Source organism: Hypanus sabinus, chromosome 2 (assembly GCF_030144855.1).
Source record: "Hypanus sabinus isolate sHypSab1 chromosome 2, sHypSab1.hap1, whole genome shotgun sequence".
In the NCBI taxonomy this organism is placed as follows: domain Eukaryota; kingdom Metazoa; phylum Chordata; class Chondrichthyes; order Myliobatiformes; family Dasyatidae; genus Hypanus; species Hypanus sabinus.
The window spans coordinates 156,486,744-156,508,845 of NC_082707.1; the positions used below are offsets into that span (position 1 = coordinate 156,486,744).

The 22,102-nt window shown below is 38.7% G+C and overlaps 1 long non-coding RNA gene across 1 annotated transcript; it reads left to right on the plus strand.

Moving 5' to 3' along the window:
• The first annotated feature begins 8,621 nt into the window (after positions 1 to 8,621).
• On the plus strand, positions 8,622 to 21,818 carry LOC132405588 (uncharacterized). The gene is made up of 3 exons (XR_009515921.1): positions 8,622 to 8,733; positions 20,049 to 20,207; positions 21,550 to 21,818. It is a non-coding gene; the product is annotated as an uncharacterized LOC132405588 (long non-coding RNA).
• The last annotated feature ends 284 nt before the right edge of the window (positions 21,819 to 22,102 follow it).

Below are 22,102 nucleotides of genomic sequence, written 5' to 3' on the forward strand. Positions count from 1 at the left end.
ATGATCAGGATGACATTCGGTTCCCAGAACCCTAGACCAACAGTGCTGCCCTGAGATTAGCAGAACAATGGGATCAAACTAACATGCTCCTCTCGTTGAATAAGCAGAGGTGAATGTTTATTCTGTCAGCTGCAAGGCATGTGTAAGGCCCGCTATGATAAGCCCCCTTGTGACTGTACAATATCATCAGTGGCTTTGCTTCAATTAATTTTGAGCTCTTCATTTTCGTGGTGCTTACTCCCATTCACTGTATAATGCCACAGTGGGTTTGGAGACAACTGATGATACTGAAGAGAATGTGCTGTGTAAAGAGTTAGGAGAATTGACTGAGAAGCATGGTCAAAGAATCTAGATTAGAAACGACATTATGAGGAGTTTTAGGAAAGGTAAGAATGAAAGAACTTCCTTTATCCAGCAAGCAAATCACTTCCAAAGCATAGCTATTGTTTTATATCTAAATGAATGTGGTAACTCATGTAGTAATCTTCCAGAAACAGAAATAAAGACACCAGTTAAATTACTTTGCATGTGAGGGTGGGGCATTAGTTGAGGTAGGTGCATTAGCTAAGAGCATCTAGCAGACATTTCAAACTGTGCATTAGGCATAGCAACATGGAAAGAATGTGTAAATTTGTGGGAGAATCCATGGAATCTGAAACACGCTGCATGCAGTTGAGACAAATAATTGAAATGTTTTGAAAAACAGTCAGGTGGAGAAACTCCATGCTGAATGGCTGAGATAAAGGGAACGTACAGGGTGGAAATCAGTGTGGAACATAAGCAGCAACTCAGATAAATTGGACCAGTCAGTCTGTTATCTATCCTATGTGAAGTCCAGAGTGTGGCATGAACTTACCCAATCATGGATTGGCATGGTAATATAGCGGTTAACATAAATTATCGATTATCACATGGGTGCCCTCTAAGTGCCCCGGTTTGCTCCCAAATTCCAAAGACGTACAGGTTAGGGTTAATAAGTTGTGGGCATCCTATGTTAGCACCAAAAGTGTAGCAACAGGTGCGGGCTATCCTCAGCACAGATGGAGACTGTTAGTCATTGATGCAAACAGCATATGTTTTGATGTACATGTGACAAATATAGAAAATCTTTATATTTAATGGAAGATTTATGGACGTAATCCACTGCAACTTATTTCTCAATTCTAAAGGGAAAGACAGTTTTGCAATATGGACAATTTCTTTTTAAACAGTTGATTCTGTCCATTAACATTTAAGAATGGGATGGATGAGTGCAACTTACCTGAAATGTGTCAATATTTGATCACAGAGATGAAAAATGGCATTAATTATCTTCATAGTATCACAGGATGGAAACCGGCCCTTTTTCCCATGCTAACACCCTCATCCTTCCTGCTCGACCCAGTTGCTGGCATTCGGTCCTTAATACTCCAAGCCAACCCCCACCAGGTACCTATCCAAATGCCTCTTAAATGTTGCAATTGTCCCAGCCTTCACTACTTCCTCTGGCAGCTCATTCCAAATGCTCACTATCCTCTGTGTGAAAAGATGTTACCTCTTCGGTCCCTTTTAAATCTCTCCTCTCTTATCTTGTATCTGTGCTCTTTAGTTTTGTACTCCCCAACCCTGAGGAAAAGACAATAACCTTCCATCTTATCCATATCCCTCGTGATTTTATAAACCTCTACGAGATCACCACTCATTCTCCTATGAATAAAGATCAGGCATGGCCAACCCCTCCTTATAACTCAGGTCCTCTGGTTCAGTCTGCTTCCTTGTAAATCTTCTGAATACCCTCTCCAGCTTGGCAATTTCTTTTCTATAACAGGGTGATGACAACTGTCCAAAAGGCAAATGCTGTCTCATGAATAACTTAGGTAACTGCAAACTAACGCCCCCACTCCTAAAGTCAGCACCCGACTGATGGAGGACAGCAAGCTAAATGCTTTCTTCACCACGCATTCTGCTTGCACAGCCAACCACTGCACACTTGCACTCCTAAGGTCCCTCTGATCCATGACACTGGTCAGTATGCTACCATTCTCTCTATATTCTGGTTTGAGTGCACAAAGTGCATCGGCTCACACTGATCTAAGTTGAAAACTATTTGCCATTCCTCAGCCCATCTCCCTAATTGATCGAGATCTCTTTGTAATTCACTGTAACCTGCTTCGCTATCAATGAGACCCCCCCCCCCCGATTTAGTATAATCAGCAAACTTGCTAATCATGCCACGTACATTCATTTACATAAATAATGAAAAACAGAGACCCCAACCTGACTCCTGACTCCTCGGACGTCTCATGGGCCTCCAGTAAGAGAACCACCTTCAGCCATCCTTCCTATCATCAAGCTCATTCTGAATTGGCCTCACTAGTTCCACCTGAATCCCATCCAACCTAATCTTCCAGATAAGCCTGCCATGTGAGACGTTGTCAAAGGTTTTACTAAAGCCATATAGGCGCATCCACTGCCCTATCTTCATCTTTCCCCTTAGCTACCTCTTTGAAAAAAAAATCCAAAAGATTGATCAGATATGACTTCCCATGCACAAAACCATGCTGACAATTTCTGTTCAGGCCTTGACGATACAAGTGCTGACAGACCTTGTCTCTCAGAATTCCCTCCAGTGGCTTCCCTATAACTGAAGTTAGGCTCACCGGCTTGTAGTTCCCTTGTCTTGTGAATGCCTAATGCCTGAAACCATTGAATTCTAAAAGTGAATGATTTAAGGTGCTATGTCAAGATCCCTGGCTCAATCGATAAGAAGAATAGGCAATGCATAGAGCACAATGAGTACACACTTAAGAACTTGCATGATTAATTTGCAGGGGTTTGCGTCACTGTCAAGCCTCACTTGCTGCTTCAAATTACAGGAGTCTGAATACAGTAACTTGCATAACTTTGCTCCCTAATTTAACAAAGACCATATCTCTTTGAACTCCTTTTTCTATATTGATTAGCAGTTTAAAGGCTTTGGTCACCATCTCTGACACTACTTTTTAATTCAAAATGAACTTGCCCACCAAATGCTATAAAATACTGCAGTATTTCAACTTGGAGGGATTGAAGTATGGATGAAACGTTCCTGTTATTCAGCCACAGAACTGAAATCTCCACTGCCATTTCAACACGCTGTGTGAAATGGGGTTAAATTTTCAATGCTGCATGAAATGAGGTTTTATTTTCAATAGAATTGTGTTAAAAATGTTTTATCAAGAGAAAGAAGGCCTTCAAACATTAATAAACAGGTCTTTAAACAATAACAAACAGGAGTTCCCAAATTCTGCGATCAGTAATTTTATTTACATATGTATTATTAAAGCTTGTTTAGAGTTTTCTTTTCGGTGTTACATGTGAAGCAAACCTTTCTTCAATGCCTAATACTGATTGCTGTTCATCCGTCTGCTGTATGTGTTTGTTGGACTGCACAGATCCTGTCGAGTTTGTTTCAGAAGTTATGTTTGGTGGGTGGTAGGTAAGTCTTGCTAATCCGATCTACATCAGTCAACTCAAAACAAGGATTAGTATAAGGTTCCAGAATATGTTAGTTCCTTTTCACAAAAGTAAAGTCTATTCCAGCCTCCTTTACGGTGTTATTTCTACAGGCCATGTTTAAAGTTGATAGATGTAGAACATCTTAGAATTAAACTACTTTTGTAGAGTATGTACTTGTTTTATGATTTTATTCTTCTATAATTGAAGTATTTATAATTATATTATATAACAAAGTAATCTTAATTGCCATAAGTTTATTGTACACAGTTCTGATCTCTTTATAAATATAAGCTAATAACACACATGCAACAGTGGAGAAAATAGATATTCAAACTACAGTCTCACTAGATACACATTTGCCTCAGATAAGCAGAATCTGCCCACACTTAGATTCTAACGTCTGAAACCAGGTTCAGGTCATCCTCATCCCATATTATTAGATACAAGAATAACAATTAGAACAAAAATATAACTTTAATCCGAGAGTGTTTTTTTCAGGATGATGCTATGTCCAATATTACAATTATTGAATGTGAAAATCTGAAGTTTTTTTTTACCCAGAACTAGTGGTGCTATGGAAAAAAAATTGAAAGCATCAATATATGGAGCATATATTCACGCAACACTTTACAGTACCAATGACCTGGGTTCATTTCCTGCTGCTGCCTATAAGGAGTTTGTACATTCTCCCTGTGACTGTGTGGGTTTTCTTCAGGTGCTCCGGTTTCCTCCCACAGTCCAAAGACGCTCTGGTTGCTTGGTTAATTGGTCATTGTAAATTGTCCCATGATTAGGCTGGGATCAAATCAGGGGACTGCTGGGTGCTGCAGCTCTGAAGGCCAGAAGGCCTATTCCATGCTGTAGTTCAATAAATAAATAAAATAAAGGTTTTTACTTTCCATGGTTTTGCGAGATACTACTAATGCATACCAGCAGTCATTTGGCTATGGTTAACAGAAGCATGCACTATGCTGAACATAGCCAGGCTGGGTGAAATGGCTTCCTGTGCTGCAGATCCAAATAAGGTTCAATTGTGGACTTGCCATTAAATGGGAAGCAATCAATGGTTTTCTAATTATCTTTGCAACTAGTCGACACGAGGCTGGTGAACAAATGGCAAAAACCTCCACCTGCTCCTATTTCTTAGTTTGATATGGTGGTCATAATCTCAGGACGTTTGGATAAATATATGACTGGAAAGGCTTGGATGGGTATGGGCCAAGCACAGGGAATTAGGTCCAGCTTAGGTAGGCACTTCAGCCAGCATGAAGGGCTTGCTTCCTTGTTGTGTTACTCCATGATGCTACAGTTTATGGAATTCTTCATATGAATGCTAAATATCTTGGAAAATCACTTGCATATTTCTCATGATTCAATTGGATCTTCTTCTCTCAATCCTTTCTCACTCTGTCAGGAAGTGAAAAGCTTCCCAGCTGTCATTCCTTCAAACACTGTGATTTCAAGGGAGTGGTAGAGACTCCATTGCTCTTCCCACCTCTGTAAATCTGATGTGGTAACTGTCACCGAGGTTACATAAATTCAATAAAATCTATAAATACCAATGTCAATTTTTAGTAAATCCAGCTAAAAAAATCTTTAAATTATAGTTAAAATATGAAGTATAGTCAGCCTTGAAATATTTAAGTTTATTTCCTATTTCAATGATCCACCATTGTGATGTTTTGGCCTTTTTTTTCCAATTTATGAAATGTGAGCATAATTTTTCCCCTCCTGACCTCATTCTCATGCCTTCTCCTGGTAAGGACATCAAAGCTTATGGAAAAAAGTGAGAAGAATGAGGTTGAAGGGGAAAATAAATCAGCCATCATCAAACGGCAGAGCATAGCCAATGGGCCGAGTGGCATAATTCTGTTGCTTTGCCTTACGGTCTTAAGGACAAGGTCAGCATTTATTGCCCATCCCTAACTAACACTTCAAACTGCTGCAGTCCTTCTGAGCAAGATACTCCCACAATCCTATTGCATAGGTAGTTGAAAGATGAAAATTTGTATTTGGCAGTGTTGTCATGTGGCTGGTTAGCATGACTTTCTTGCTGACTGTATGTTTGGGAGCTGCTGTTGGAAATTGAAGCAGATTGGATTTGTTCTAAGCATTGCCTGACAGGATGTATTATTAAGTTTTAATGTGCTTATATGTATGTCTGATTAATTGCTGCACAAATCAATGGTTGAAATGAATTAAACAATAGCAAAATCACGGCTGCTAAATTGAAATACTTGCAATCCTGACTTCTTGAGAATCACTTTGTTAAAACTGTCACATTGGCTGACATCAATGGCCTTGTTCCACAGCTAAAATTAAAATCAACAGTGTTGGAAAATACTTTACCCACAAGTAAATAATTTGGTATGAGGCGATACATGATGCAGTTGGACTGAGGAAACATCACAATCATCAAAGACATATCATAGGTTCTGATTTCCTTCTGTCTCATCAGTTACGTGAGATGTCTGCAGAAATGTAGGCCAAGCACAAAACTATGGAAAGGATATAAGGAATTAGAAAGTTTAACGCTTCAGTCACCAACATGAAAGCTTAAGAAACTGTATTCAAAGTTGTGGCTCCGTCTATTAAACCAGTTCAGCGTTGATTTAGCTAAAGTATCTAGTCAAGTTAACAGATGTGTGATCAAAAAAGAAAATGACAGATGACTCTGTCAGTAGGCTTGCTGGGATGTGGGGAAACTGGTATCACTGGAATTTAACTCCACCATTAATTGAAAGTACACAGCAGTAACTCATGGGGAAAACAGACAGCACAAAATAAACACTCATAAATTTTTAAAAACTGATTTAATTTGTGATCAATAATCAAATATTGTTATTTGATTTCATTCAAAGTAAAATAAACTTCTAAATTTATAATCAAGGACCAGCACATTATTTATGTTTGGTTAAAATGCACGCACGAAGTAAATTATAAGCCTGAAAGTTAACCTGGTATTCTGTATCGCTAGGAATCTCCTTAGAACATGCAAACAGGCAGAGTTCCCCACTTTTAAAATAGGCACAAATTTTAAATGCATCTTAAGCATTGTCTCTTTCCCCTGGTTATCAGTCATGGTAGGTAACCTGAAAAAAATTAATTGCAGAACAGGCTGCAGAAATAAATGCAAAACAGTACCCTGTCTCTGTGAAAGCCATGCAGTCACCCATTCACACAACGCACTATCCAAACTAATTCTACAGAGTGTCACATAAACCCATTAGAGAGCAGCTCACCAGCAGCTAACATCGCGATATCCTTACTAAATGACGTAGAATAGCCTCCATTCCTGGAGGTCCTTGCACAATAATTGTAGGCCTTCCTGTACAAGGTAGAAAAAAATATCATCTGTAAAGGTGAATGTGTCAGTGCGTTTGAGAGCAAAGGAAACATATTGCCAGGACTGTGAGACTTGAAATACTGGGAGTGAAAGGTTGAAATGGAAAATAGATATTAAAAAAAGAAGTATAAGGAATTTGAAAGACTAACAAGGGAAAGCCTCTTTCCTCCGATACAGGGTGAAAGAAGTCACAAGTGTAAAATTGATGCATTTTCTTTGGCGTATTTAAAGTTTGGAATATTTACCATGGAGAGTGATTGAAACAACATATTCTTGTAACAAGCCATGCAACAGTAAGGGAAGTCCATTAGCTCCATCAGATCTGTGCTATCTAATTGGTCCCAATCCTTTTGCTCTTTCTGAATAGCTCCACAATTATTTTTCTTTGTAATTATGTATCTGATCCCCTTTCGAATGTTACCATTAAATCTACTTTTGTTTACTATGCAAATAGACAAAATCTCTCCCATTCCTTTCTATTTTTTTGCCAACTGCTTAAAATGATGACTTCTGAAAGCAATTTATCATCATCTCCGCTATTAGAATGGTTCGTAATTGTTGGTACCACTCTTGAATATCTCCTTAATCTGCTATGTGGACACTGAGCAAAATTCCTGTATATTTAATCTCCCCACATCCACAGAAGCATTTCAGTAAATCTCCTCTGCAACGTTGTCTGAAGGCCTAACATTCTTGCCAAAGTTGGGCATAATTTTCCAATTGTGGCCCGAGTAGCAATTAGGAAAGATTTAGCATAAATTCTTTGCTATACAATGACAGCTAAATGTACAATTATTCAGGAAAGGCATCCAGGAATAAGTTACTGAAGTAGCACGTTAGAGTTCTACTAAACCCGTAAATGTCCCAGATCCGAATTAACTAGAAATGGTTAAAAAAATTACATGAAATCAATCAGCTTTGTTAACAGTGTTAGCTTAATGTTTCAAAAGATGCCTTCGTCAGAGTTAGTTGTGCCTTGCAGACTGAATGCCATTAAGAATGATCTGGAGAAGACAGCAGACAAAACTATTATTTTAAGCCCATTACCTCATACCAAGATAAAAAAAATGAAGTAATATCACTCAGGCCGTGGTTGTCTTCACTGAAACTTCTGACTTAGTTTGTTTTGTGATGTTAGCGGTACTTCAAGAGTCGAGGCTGAATGTCAGCCGCTTGGAAAACACAGCTTTTTTGACTTTGCTGCAGGAAGGATCCTAAACTCCCATTGTGATTATTTACATGCTCTGTAAAAAATATTTTTCCATAAAAAGCTCCAGGAAAGAATAAGCAACATCAACTTTCAGGTATCTGTGTGTTTCTAGGATCTGCAGGTTGTGTGATCTTGGTATTATAAAAATAAAATCAGCAAAGGGGAAGTGATTATGTTTCTGCTCAGCTGACTGATGTTCTGTTCAACCCTCAGTCACTGCACTGTGATCTTCAAACTACTGCAATCAAAATGACAAGCATTACATGGAAGCCTCTTGGTGGCGCCCTCTGTCTACATGGCCCTTAGCATATAAGCATGCGTTAGTTCAAGATGCTATAACTGCTCTTACATTTAACACAAATGTTTTGTTTGGTTCTAAAGGACAAATGTTTGACCTCCCAAAAACTGCATTTCAAACTGCAGTCAGTCAATGGAATCCATTTCCTGTTTGCAGAGGCCACCAGAAATGTCCCTCCTTTTGCAAATCCCCGTTGGCTTCTCATCAACCCTGTCCTGTCAAAGCATCATAACTGCTACATTGCTTTTATTCCTTGCATTTGATTTTTTTTTGCTGGAGTTACACAACGTGTAGATATCAGCTAACCCAGAAATCTCCAGCACTCAGACTGTGGCAGTGCAGTGGATGAATGCTCCATTCAGGAATCCTCCCCACACAAGCAAACGAATCTTGTAAAACCAGGTAAACCAGCTTGAGAGCACTCACTTATTATAATAGCTTAATTAGCTTCTTTTTGATTTTTGCCAACAGGGCAATTTATGTAATTTCTTCTACATTGTAATGCCTAACACCTGCCTTTAGATTTGGCAAGAGATACAACACGACAGAAACCAAGTGCAGTATCCACTGCTACATTCCGTATGCTCGTATTTAAGATAAAAATTGCAGTAGGAATAGATTTTAGTAGTGTGTTGAGTGATGGGATCAAAGAATAAGGAACCTATGGTTAGGCAAAAGCACATCACGCATCCCACTACATGCATTGCTGCACAATAAACAGCTTTAAGGTAAAAATGTGTATCAGCTGATTTATGTGCCTGGACTTGGCTAGTTCCTAAATTCTACAGAGATCAAAGAATTTTGTGGATGCCCTTTCGATCACGAACAGCAGCCTCTGAAGGTTCCTTCATGTGCAGGGAGTGTAATAGATTCCTTTTCACCAGCTCTTTTTGACTTTTACAGTGAAGTAATGACATTTCATTACAGCAACATAATCAATATTAGGTTCATTTTCAAAAAAAACATAAACCTTACTGCTCTTTAACACAAGGCTTAAAGAGATCTTGCGACATCCTTTAAGCATTTGATAAGTTTGATGGAAAGGCAACGTGACTACCATATGCCAAACTGCTGGCTTTCACAGTGTTTTAAAGTACAAGTAAAAAATTATTTCTGTCATTCTCATTATCACCTTCCTCCTCGACTTCAGTATCATATGTAACCATGTGTAGAATCATAAAATAATTATGCAGTGTACAAGCTTTCTGGGAGCATGTAGTACTGTTTTCCTAAATCTTTATCGCTCACATTGATCGTGGCATGTGTGCATTGATCCAAGCCTGCCATCTGGTTGCGTGAGATAAGCATGGTAGTGTCTTTGCATTTCACTGTCAGTCAAGGAGGGGGACAGTTTGGCTGTAGGGAATTATGGGGCAGGATTAGCCCTCTTCCTGCAAGTAAGCTGAATTTTAAATGGCACTGCTGCAGCTGCTGAGGCTACATTACAAACTCGCACATTTCCTTGTGGCCTGCTGCAGGCTTTAAATGGCTCTGTCAGACAGAGAGAAGCAACATTTTTGAAAGCCTTTTTAAAAAAAAATACTAGTGTTGGTCATTGTGGCTCACTTGTACCTTCGGCATAACCCTGTGCATGCAACTATATTAATTTGTAAATATGCATATATGACTTGTAAACTTTGGCAATATGATTTTGAAACCATTCAATGTTTACAATAATTAAGAATTGATCTTGCTTTTTTGAGGCGGGGGTAATTGTAAGACTGACAAGTGTTTTCATGCAGAAGGTCTCCATTGTTGATGCATGTGCTTGGAGTGCATTGAGTCTTTAGCAAGCCATTCCCTGAAAACGAATAAATCTGTCACAAAAGATTAGTTCCGTTTTGTCTATTGATGCTGACTATTCATAGATCTTCAGTGTGAGGGCCAGTGTGTCACACTAAGTTGCTAAGGTGGTTGGGTTTCTGTTTTTGACTTCAAGGCGCTGTATTCTGTCACTTGCCTACAAAAGAGCAGCCAGAAGGAGTGGGGAAAACTGCCCTGCCATGTGTTGGAGCTGCACTTTCTTAGCTGCCCATTTATTTTCTTTGTAGCCTCAACTTTTATTGTTGTACAGTGAAAAAAAAACAATATTAAACGCAGGCTGCAGGCAGCAGCAAGCAGAAAAGGGGATTAGCATATCGCTAGGATCATCTTACACTGAAGCAAATTCCTTTCACAATGTATAATTAGTGAATTTGGCCATTTTGGAACACACAGACAAAAAAAAATGTGCTCAATCGTTGTGTCAGAGTGTTGAAGGAGAAAGATGGCTTGCCAGATGAAGGACGCAAGAATATTTTTTAAATTTTGAAATTTTATTTCTGCACGCTTCAGCAGGGAAAGTACAGGTGGAAAATAAATTCAACTACGTAGAAATAAGACTAGGAAACGAGGTTAATCTACAGAGAGAAAGCCAGAAAATTCTGAGAGTAGTAGATTGGTATCCACATATCTCCCAGATACCTGTTACATTAAGCAAAGTTATCTATTTTATAGATAAGGTACACACTCTTGTCCTAAGATATATTAGACAGTTAATTAGAACATTTTAGGGCAATTAAAAAAACTAAATTAATTTTAATTGCAGTGCAATCCAAATATGATAAATAGTGCTGAAAATAATATTTTGTATATTTTTCAATCTATTAATCTTTGGTATATTGTAAGTAAAACATGCAAAAAAGATCCAAAAATCTCGTGAAGTATTTTGTTCCACTTCCTTGTCCTCTCCCTTCATTAATATTTTAAATAAATATTTGTAGAGCAGGCCCTTTCAGATCTTGTTGCAGATGTATTAATTGTTCAGTGAAGAATATTATGGAGGTAACATATAATTTCCATAGTGACGGACTATTCCCTTGATACCAAATCTTACTAAAAAGCCTGCTACTGTATTCGTGCATTTCTATTAACCAGCATTAGTTTGAGCTACAAAACTCAACAACTCATATTAAAAGCAAGTATTTACAATGTTTAAATCCAATTTTCCTGCAATAGAAAATATTTTTTCATTCTTTCAATCAATTTGCAAGCAATAAGCAACAAGTTTGTGAAAGGGACTTAATTACTAAAATACAAGGAACTTTATGCAAACCATACAATACTGAATTACAGTCCAAGACTTAAAGAGCAACACCGTCATGGAGATCAAATGTCAATTAACCGCTGTTTTTTCTATTTTGTGAAATAGTTTGTTACTAGCTAGGCCGCAGCACATTTTCAATGATGAGTAGTTCATTCTGATTGTCTGGCAGAAATCTAAATACCCTTCTGGCAGAAGTAGTATGAAAAATCCCGTGAATTCAGGAATTACTGATGGTTCTTCCAGTACCCCTATGAGAAAGCAAAAGAAAAATCATGGGGGTAATTTGAAGAAAAACGTTCTTTTACTCATAATCTTTAAAGAATTTCATAGATGGAGGGATGATGGTTTTCTGGATAGATGGCTAGAGACAAGAAATCATGCAGCATTGCCATGAAAACACAGAATCAAAGCCAAAAAAAACTGCAGCCACTGGAAACAGTAAATAGAAACAGAAAATGCTGGAAACACTCAGAGCTCAGGAATCATCTGTGGAGAGTGAAATAGAACTTGCATTTCTGATCAGTGATATTTTATCAGAATGGGAAAAATTAAATAAGCAGAAATTAGATGCAAAGAAAACATGAAGAATGGAGGGAATGTGAAAAGTGTGTGAAGACCTGGCGTGTAAAAGTTCCTGACTATTCCTTGTTCTAGTGAACGATCACTGACATTAAAAAGGGGGGAGAGCAGAGAAATTCTGTGACCATTGGGGAAAGTATATTCAGGGGAATAGATGCAATTCGTTGTCACAGGATGCAGAGACCTGAAGGCTGTGTTCCCAGCTTGGTGCCATCTCATCCAACCTGCACAGGAATTTGAAATGGGATGGAAAGGATCTAGTTGCCATGGCCCATGGGCGTTAATGAGATCAGAGAGTTAAATGTGTGGATCAAAGATTACTGGGGGAGAAGTAGTTTTGAATTTGTGGGATATTGGCACCAGTACTGGAAGAAGAGGGAGCTGTTGCAGTAGGACAAGCTCCACCTGAACAATGCTGGTGCCAGGGTCGTGGTGAATCACATAACTAGTGCTGTTGACAGGGCTTGAAACTAAATAGTAGGGTGGTGAGTTCAACAGCTTTGAAAACGATGCATAAAGTAAGAAGGAAGGATGGTGCAGGAGAGGTCACTGAAGTCTCCAAAATAAAGAGCGTATCAGAAAATTTAGAAAGGGTGAACATTGGTGAAAACAGACTGAAGGGATTATATCTGAATGTGCACAGTATATGAAGGTCAAAGTAAATTTATTATCAAAATACAACAGTATATGTCACTATATACTACCTTAAGACTTGATTTTGCATGCATTCATAGAACAAAGAAACAGAATATAATCAATGGAAAAACAATTCACAAATTGTGGAGGATACTTGCTTTCTGGGCCAGGGGTATCTCATGTTTTGCCATGCTCACTTTCTAAACACAGCAGCTGCCACTTGTAAAATAGTTGTACGTAAACGTCCAACTTTATGCTTTGTTTAGCTTCTGGTCATAAACGGGAGCCAGCCTTCAGTTCTTAAAATGTAAATGACAAGCAGTAATCAGTTTAAAGTTAAGACAATATACTGCCTACAGAGCAACTTGGCAAACAAGCTTTGTTTATTGCACAGACTTGCTGGCTCATAATTCCTATTTTGCTGCTGAAGAAGTACAGAATAAGGGAACGGGTTATTTAATTCAGTTTGTTAAAGCAAACAATGCTGGCTAAGTTGTTTAGTTCAAGGAAGCTTGTGGACCAGATCATTTAGTATGTCAATAACTGATATATTAATAAGATTTGTAGTTTTATGTACTCAGAGATTGAGATGTGTCTGTCACAAAATAATTGGTCTAATAACATAATCCCATGCAAAGATGAGTCGACAAACATTATTATTCACTCGCCTATTTGGATATTAGATATTTACATTAAAACTTGGTTAACTTTTATACAATATACATTGTTCTTAAAGCTTTATATAATATACTTTATAAGTATGTTGTTCACTGCTAATAATGGCATTATACTATCAAGGTTTACATCCTTGACTTTTAAAATATATCTTACTATAACTTGTGTATTATGTTATACAATGGTGAAAAACTTACTAGGAAGAGAAGGAAAGCTGCCCCGATAAACGCTAAACTTCTGATAACCTTTTTACTTATACCATTGCAATTTCTTTGGAAATGGTAATATCATCCTAGGGGCTCTGAGGTCTAGAAAGAAATATATTGTTACAAAATAGAGCTATTTGAACATATTTTACGTACTATTTGGGTATAAATATATATTGTGTTAGTGGTACTCCTACAACGCAACACACAGGACCACTAGGTCTGTCAATACTGTTATTTGTGTTATGTTTAAAGCATTACAATTATTTGGTTCAGGACAGACTAGGTAACCCTTGCTCAGTTAAAGTTTTCTGGGAAAGCATAAGAGTAAGGAAGATCAAAGTTAAAAGTTCAATGTAAATTTATTAGCAAAGTCACCATATATAACCCCGAGAATCATTTTCTTGTAGACATACTCAACAAATCCATAATAGAATAATAATCATAATAGAATGAATTACAGACCACACCAACTTGGGCATTCTATCAGTGTGCAAAAGACAACAAACTATGCAAATGCAAAAAGAAAGAAATAATAATAAATAAGTAAGGAATAAATATGGAGAACATGAGGTGAAGAGTCCTTGAAAGTGAATCCATTGGTTGTGGGAACATTTCAGTGAAGAGAAAGTGAAGTTGAGTGAAGTTAACCCCTTTGGTTTAAGAGCCTGATGTTTGAGGGGTAATAACTGTTCCTAAACCTGGTGGTGTGGGCACTGAGGCTCTTGTACCTTTTTCCTGATAGCAGCAATAAGAGGAGAGCATGATTTGGGTGGTGGGGCCCCTGATAATGGGTGATGCTTTCCTGTGACAACACCCCATGCAGATATGCTCAATGGTGGGTAAGGATTTACCTGTGATGGACTGGACCCTACTTATTGTATTTTGAAGGATTTTCAGTTCAAGGACATTGGTGTTTTCATACCAGGCTGTGATAAAGAAAGTCAATATTCCCTCCACCACAATCTATAGAAGTTTTCCAAAGTTTTAGAAGAGGTAGCTACAGAAGATGCAACAATTCTTCTCAGTTAGGTCCAATCCTTAAAGTAAAGGGGGAAGACCTGAACAATTATGCACAGAGTCCAGAATCACCAGAAGAGACTTACGCAAATGATATGGTTGCTATCAGAATGTTAAATTACAACACACTAATGTGTCTTCACTCCCAAGGGAGGGATATAATCAATCCCTATGTTCTGACATATTTTTCTGGGAGCCTAGCATTAAAGGCATAGACAGGATCTTCAAAGGAACAACTGTACTCTTCCTTACTTCTGTAAATGTTTCAACTATTATGTATATTATTGTATTGTGAAATCATATAAACGACAGATATAATTTTCTATAACTAAAATGTTAGATTGTAAAAGAAGACAGCAATGAACAGTCAGTACCGTTTTCACAAGACTCATTTTCAGAAAACCTGAGAAAAGTTTACATCACATCGAAAGCAATGTGAACACCCTGGGAAAGAAATGAACTTCAGCTTATTGAGAGACATTGCCTGCTGATCTGATGAACTAATGGCAACAGAGACAGTGATTCAAACACATCAAGGAAATGGCAAGAACTGTTAGTAGGGAAGAAGATCTTAATGACAGACATAACATGAATATTTTTGCATTGTTGTTGCCTGTTTATGGAAAACTATAATGTTGACATTCCTTTGTAGTGTTCAGCTGTGATTAAGGGAGTGAATATTCTAATGAGAAACTCACACTGAAACTCCTACATTGGGAAGTACTCAATCAGTTCTTTCAGCATTGATCGAAGAGAGCCTTTCTAGTACTAGTAACCTACTGGAACATTTGGAGAAGTGATAGTCTATTCCCAAGAGGAGTCCTGGCAGGAGTTGTGATCTTAAAGCTGATAGGAAGAAGCTAGGTTAGAAATATTCACTTAGCAAGAGAGCCTTGTAATGGATATTTGATTCCTGGGCCAGGGGTTCAGGGGCTCAAGGGTTCAAGCTCATTTTCTAAACACAGCAGTTGCCACTTTTAAGGTAAAACATCTGTAAGTAAATCTCCACCTATATGCTTTGTTGAGCTTCTGGTTGTAAATGGGAGCTAGTCTTACAGTTCTGAAATGTAAATTTCAAGCAGTAATCAGCTTGAAGTTGGAGCACTGTCTATAGAGCAGTTTGTAAACAAGCTCTGTTTATAGCAAAGACTTGCTGGTTCATAGCTCCTGAATACAGCCGAAGAGGTGCATTATAAAAAAAATAAGTTATTTAATTTGGCTTGTTTCAAAACAGCCAATATTAACAATGTTTTCTAATTCACAGAAGTTTGCAGACCAGATGGATAAAATTATTTAGCTTGTCGATAACTGATATATTAATATTGGAAAGTTTATGTACTCGAAGAAGTTAACTTCACAACATTAATTATAGGTAGTTGGGAACTACATCCCCAAAAAGCTTTTAGACCTTTTGTGTAAAAAGGGTACCTGAGGAACTATCACATAGCTGTGAAGTCACCCAAGTGACAAAGAAACTGTATAAATGTAGACAGTAGTTCAAGCTTATTAGGAAGTGGGTAAGGAATATCAAGAAGCATAAAAGAAACACAGGGTGAACGAGAATCAATTCCTCTGGCTTTGATTTTTGCATTGGATTATTCATTTGTCTGCATTGTTGGTATGTCATTTTGGTTGATAAGAATTGTACCTGTGTTTTGGAAATCCTTTATGTTTTGAAATTCCTTTCTGTTTGAGAAATGGTTTGTAATTTCGAAATATTTTGGAAGATAGAAATACTCTGTGAGTTTTAAATGTGCTTTAAGAATGTTGTTTGGATTTATACATGTAGTACTGAAAATAAATGAACTGTGCTTTAAACTATTTTGTTACCTGGAAGTATCTTCTCCTTGATGGGGAGAGGGGACCCACTATTCAAATAGTGAGTTTTGGCAGCTAAGCTAACCATGGAGAATAAACAGAGAAGTGAACTAGGCTTTGAAGATGGGTAGTTACAATATATTCTCTCTTTTGCGAGAATACTTGTGGATATTTGTATCTGATAGGGCTTAAGCTCTTCACTTGAGTTTAGAACTTTGTGGTCAGTAAACCCACTACCAGCACAAAAGAGAGACTTATAAACAACCAATAACCAATAGAAGACAAAATGTGCAAATACAAAATAATAAATAAATAATAAAGCAAGCAAGTAAATGCATAAATAAATAGATAGGTAGATAATTAATACTGAGAACAGGTGTCGTAATGTCATTGACAGTGAGTCCATAGGTTTGGAATCAATTTAGAGTTGATGTCATTCTTGCCAGTTCAGGAGCCTGATGTTTGAAGAGTAATAACTGTCCCTGAAACTGGTGGTGTGGGATGTAAGGCTTCTGTACCTCTTCGCTGATGGTAGCCGTAGGAAGAGAGTGTGGCCTGAACAGTGGAGGTCCTTGATGGTGGTAGGCGAGCTTGTAGTACAGTTAGAAATTGGCAGGTATGAAGTTATGGACATTGCTGAGTCATATTTGAAAGAAGATCAAAACTGGAAGCTAAACATCCAAGAATATGCATCGTATATGCAGTTTCAAGTTCCTGCGTGTCAAGATCTCTGAGGATCTAACCTGGTCCCAACCATCTGATGCAGTTATAAAGAAGGGAAGACAGCAGCTATACTTTATTAGGAGTTTGAAGAGATTTGGTATGTCAACAAATACACTCAAAAACTTCTATAGATGTATCATGGAGAGCATTCTGACAGGCTGCATCACTATCTGGTATGGCGGGTGGGCTACTGCACAGGACCGAAAGAAGCTGCAGAGGGTTGTAAATCTAGTCAGCTCCATCTTGGGCACTAGCCTACAAAGTATTCAGGACATCTTCAAGGAGCAGTGTCTCAGAAAAGCAGCATCCATTATTAAGGACCTCCAGCACCCAGGGCATGCCCTTTTCTTACTATTACCATCAGGTAGGAGGTACAGAAGCCTGAAGGCACACACTCAGCAATTCAGGAACAGCTTCTTCCCCTCTGCCGTCCAATTCCTAAATGGACATTGAACCCTTGGACTCTACCTCACTTTTTAAAATATATAGTATTTCTACTTTTTGCACGATTATTAATCTATTTAATATACGTATACTATATAAAGTATACTGAATATGATTTACTTACTTTTTTTCTTCTATATTATGTATTGCATTGAACTGCTGCTGCTAAGTTAACAAATTTCATGTCACATGCTGGTGATAATAAACCTGATTCTGATTCTGATCAAAAAGACAGGCAGGTCGGCAGTGGGGATGGAGTGACGCTGTTGGTAAAATATGAAAACAAATCCTTCGAAAGGTCGGCAGTGGGGATGAGAAGATGTAGAATCCTTGTGGTTAGAGTTATGAAACTGCAAGGGTAGCCAGGATGTGGGTCACAATTTACAATAGGAGATAGAAAAGGTATGTAAAGAGGGAAATGTTATGATGGTCATGGGGGATCTCAATATGATATAGACTGGGAAAATCAGGTTGGTACTGAGTCCCAAGAGAAGGAACTTGTGGAATGCCTGTGAAATAGCTCTTTAGAACATCCTGTGGCTGAGCGCACTAGGGAAAAGGCAGTTCTGGATTTGGTGTTGTGTAATGAACCATATTTTATCAGGGAGCTTAAAATAAAGGAACCCTTAAGATACAGTGATGACAATATGATAGAATTTGCCCTGCATTTTGAGAGGGAGAAGCTAAAATATATCTTACCACAGCTGAGTAAAGGTAACTAAATGTAAAGAGGCATGAGAGGGCAGCTAGCCAACATGATTGGAAGGGAACACTAGCAGGGTGATGGTAGAGCAACAATGGTTTGAGTTTCTGGGAATAATTTGGAAGATATAAGGTCAGTTCAGTCCAAAGAAGAAGGGGCAAGCTAAAGAGAGGGGTGAGGCAACTGTGGTTGATAAGAAAATTCAGAGACAGCATAAAAGCAAAAGAGAGGGTATACAATATTGCAAAAAATAGTCAGAAGCTGGAGAATTGGGAAGCCTTTAAAACCAACAGAAAGCAACTTAAAAGCAATAGGGAGTCAAAAGATTAAATATGTAGGTAAGCTCCCCATTAATATAAAGAGGAAATCAGATAATTTACAAAGAAGTGACAGGTGGAATATAGTATAGGAAAGTATATGATCATGCAGTTTGGTAGATAGGATAAAGGAGTAGACTATTTTCTAAAATAGGAGAGAATTCAGAAATTAGAGATATAAAGGGACTTGTAAGTCCTAGTTGAAGGTTCTCCGAAGATTAACTTGCAGGTTGAGTTGGTAGTAAAGAAGGCAAATACATTGTTAGCATTCATTCTGAAGGGGCTAGAATATAAAACCAAGGATTTAATGCTGAGGCTTTATAAGATGTTGGTCAGACTACATTTGTGAGCAGTTTGGGCTCCATTTTCTTAGGAAAGATGTGCTGGCATTGGAGATTGGCTCGAGGAGGTTTACTGAAATGATTCTGGTAATGAAAGGCTAACGTATAAGGAGCATTTTAATTGCTCTGGGCCTGTACTTGCTGGAGTTCTGAAGAACGAGGGGGATCTCGTTGAAGCCTACTGAATATTTAAAGGACTGGATAGAGTGGACATGGAGAGGATATTTGCAATAATATGAGAGTCTAGGGTCAGAGAGCACAGCCTCAGAATAGAAGATCATCCCTTTAGAGAGATGAAGGGGAATTTCTTTAGACTGTAGGTCGTGAATCAGTGGAATTCATTGCCACAAATGGTTGTGGAAACCAAGTCATTAGGCATCTTTAAACCTGAGCTTGATAGGTTCTTGATTAGTAAAGGAGTCAGAGGTTAGGGGAAGAAGACAGGAGAATGGTATTGAGAGGGAAAATAAATCAGCCATAATCGAATGGCAGAACAGATTTGATGAGTGGAACAGTCTGATTCTCCTGCAACTCTTATGGCCTCAGGGTCTTATTCTACAACAGTATCCAAGGCCATCTATATCAGAGTGATAATGTTAAGCAAAGGGCTACTGGGAGGCGAGACTATCTGCAGTTGATGTGACAGATGACTCCATTAGGCTATCTGCTAAAATGGGAAGGATGAGTACAACGAAAACCCTGATTTATTTTTGTTCGTTTTTCTAGGATGTAGACATTACTGTTATTTATTTTCCTTCCCCCCCCCCCAATATTGCCCATGAAAAGCTAGTAATGAGCCATATTTTGAGCCTACCCTGCCATTGGGGAGGGAGTTCAAAGATTTTGAGGTGTAAACATTGAAGGATTGGCAATGTACTTCCCAATCAGAATAGTGAATGGCCTTCTGATGCCATGTCCCTCTCTTCCCGTTAATAAATGCCGTGGGCTTGGGGGTTGTTAATACAGTAATCAGGCAATCAGTAATACAGTAATACGGTAACCAGGCAAGTGATGCCACAGGGAACCTGACAGGTCAGAGCATGAGCTGTACAAGCAATGATTCCACTGTCTGATCCATGCAATACACCCACCAAATTAAATTTGAAAGGACAATATTCCACGTCCCAAGGAAATGTAAAATAATCCCCTGTGTATTCGTTTCCCCTCCAGCTGCCTTTGATTCTCCTTGTGCTTTGTCATCACTGCTGGTTGAAGGCCTCCAAATTTCAATATGCTAGCCCTGGAGGATAACACTAGGCATCTCAGGGCTTTGATGGATCCACTTTGGACTATGGAAATCTTAATGTATGTGTTATCAACGTGGACTGGGTGAGTAGCAAGCAAGTGCAAGGGGGTCCATGGCTGAGGAGGCCTGACAGTAGTTGTTCTTCCATTGTTGCTTGTGGCCGGGCTGCTGTTCAGGGGCACAAGGGTGGTTGCTTCACAGAGCCACTGCTGGTTGCCTCAGCAGTCCCAATGATCTGTCCAACTGCCAACACAAGAGATTCTGAAGATGCTGGCAATCTGGAGCAACCACACACAAAATGCTGAAGAAGTTTAGAATGTCAGGCAGCATCTATGGAGGGGAAAAGTTTTGGGTCAAGACATTTCATTAGGACTGGAAAGGAAGTTGGGGAGAGGGTAAGGAGGGACAGGAGAAATTACCTGTCAAACTGTTTTTAAGCTATGCAAACAATCATAATAAGACAATCACATGGAGGCAAGCTGGCCTTATGTGAGAGCAGCCTGTGTTTCATTAAAGTAGCCAACGTGTTTCTGTTTATGCTGTGGAGGAAGCTGAGTCAGCAGCCACTACTCATTTCCTTGTGGGTGAGATATCACCTGTGCTAAATGACAGGCGTCCATATCTACAGAAATCCCTGCTCCTTGGCATTGATCTCAGATCTAGCAATGTGCCAAGCAATTCACCAGAAAACCCAGTAGACTCCTGTGGACAACTCCGTCAAGATGCTTATCAGATTATTCTGCTGCAAAACCCACGTGCAACTTCATCCTCCAAGCTGTTTGACCCCTGACCCTGACTTAGCTACAAGACACCCCAACCTAGTGTGTCACCATATAGAAGACCCAGCTCTGAATTGTCCATTAAATCACCTACTGTGTCCCTATCTGAACTGTTGGTCTTGAGAATGAAATGGGTGATGGTGTTTCTTCATCCCCACTGTCTTCTTGCTTTACAGTAGATCAAAAGGCCAAGCAGCAATTCATGGACATCTGAATAAGGACTCAAGGGTACTGTATTGGTAAGGGGTGGGGAGAAAAGAGGTGAATGCTTGCACTATCTGTGGCTTATAAATCAGAAGAGACATTGTGTGTGGAAAGAAATGAAACTTGATATGGTTCAACAATGACTACTATTATGCAGCCTCCCATTCCCCAATATGGTTCATTCAGTTTATATGGAATACTTGGCAAGCTTTGAAATGTGGGCATGTAGCAATTCCAGGGCCCTAAGGGAGGGGTAAACCCACAAATGTTTTTTATATGATGCCTGCTTGGGGGTGAGAAAATGAATTGAGCCGAATTAAGTTAGTGGGGCATACCTCTTTCAAAATATTCTCTTACTTTAAAAACAGAGTTCAAAGTTCAAACTTCATTTATGGTCAAGGTATGTATACATTAAACAACCATGCAATTTGTCTCCTTACAGGCAGCCTCAAGTGAACCCATTAAAAAAAGGACTGTCAAACACCCAACGCACAGAAAGTGGGGGAAAGAACAAATTGTGCACACAATAAAATGGATTCAGAACTGAAGTTTTACAAAACACACAAAGTTGGGCGTCACTACAGCTGGAGCCGGCCACACCTTCAGTTCATCGCAAAACCGAGTAAACATTGCCAGACCGCAGACGTGAAGCCAGATATCACTGCAGCTGGAGCAGGCCACAGCTCAGTTCAACATGGAGCTGAATAAATGTCACAGAGCAATAATGTTTCTTATGTGTAGTCATTGAGCTTTTAAGCTTGTTCAAATCTGTTGGTGATAAGATCACTTTTTGTTGTATATAAGTGTTACTTAGTTTGTAAACATTGCTGGTTCAACAAGTTTGCTCAATTATTTATGTCAACCATGCGCTGCCATCGATAAGTTCTTTTGTATTCTTCATTGGAGCAGGTGGTTCTCAGACTAGATAGTGATATCAGGGTGAGAGATTAATTAAGTCATGAGGCTTTCGGTTAATGGTCTGTTATTTGGACTCT